The sequence below is a fragment of the Octodon degus genome, unplaced genomic scaffold (genome assembly GCF_000260255.1).
Source record: "Octodon degus isolate 3935 unplaced genomic scaffold, OctDeg1.0 scaffold00041, whole genome shotgun sequence".
In the NCBI taxonomy this organism is placed as follows: Eukaryota; Metazoa; Chordata; class Mammalia; order Rodentia; family Octodontidae; genus Octodon; species Octodon degus.
In genome coordinates, this window is record NW_004524617.1 from 13,425,928 (window position 1) to 13,426,165 (window position 238).

Consider the following 238-nt stretch of genomic DNA (forward strand, 5'->3'; position numbering starts at 1 on the left):
GGGCCGCGGCGCCGCCTGGGGCCTGGGCGAAGTCGCTCTCCTGCCTGGCGGCCCGAAAGGGCGGCGCTGCCCTGGCGGGGCCCACGCTGCCCGGGAGCTGCACCCACGTCGCCGTGGGCCCGGCCCCAGCCGCCCGCCTCAGCCTGAGTCCTTCCTCCCCTGGGGGCCCGGCTCCTCCAGAGCCGCACCGGTGGGCGCCCTGCTGCCCAGGCCCGGGAGCCCCAGGCGTGGTCAGAAA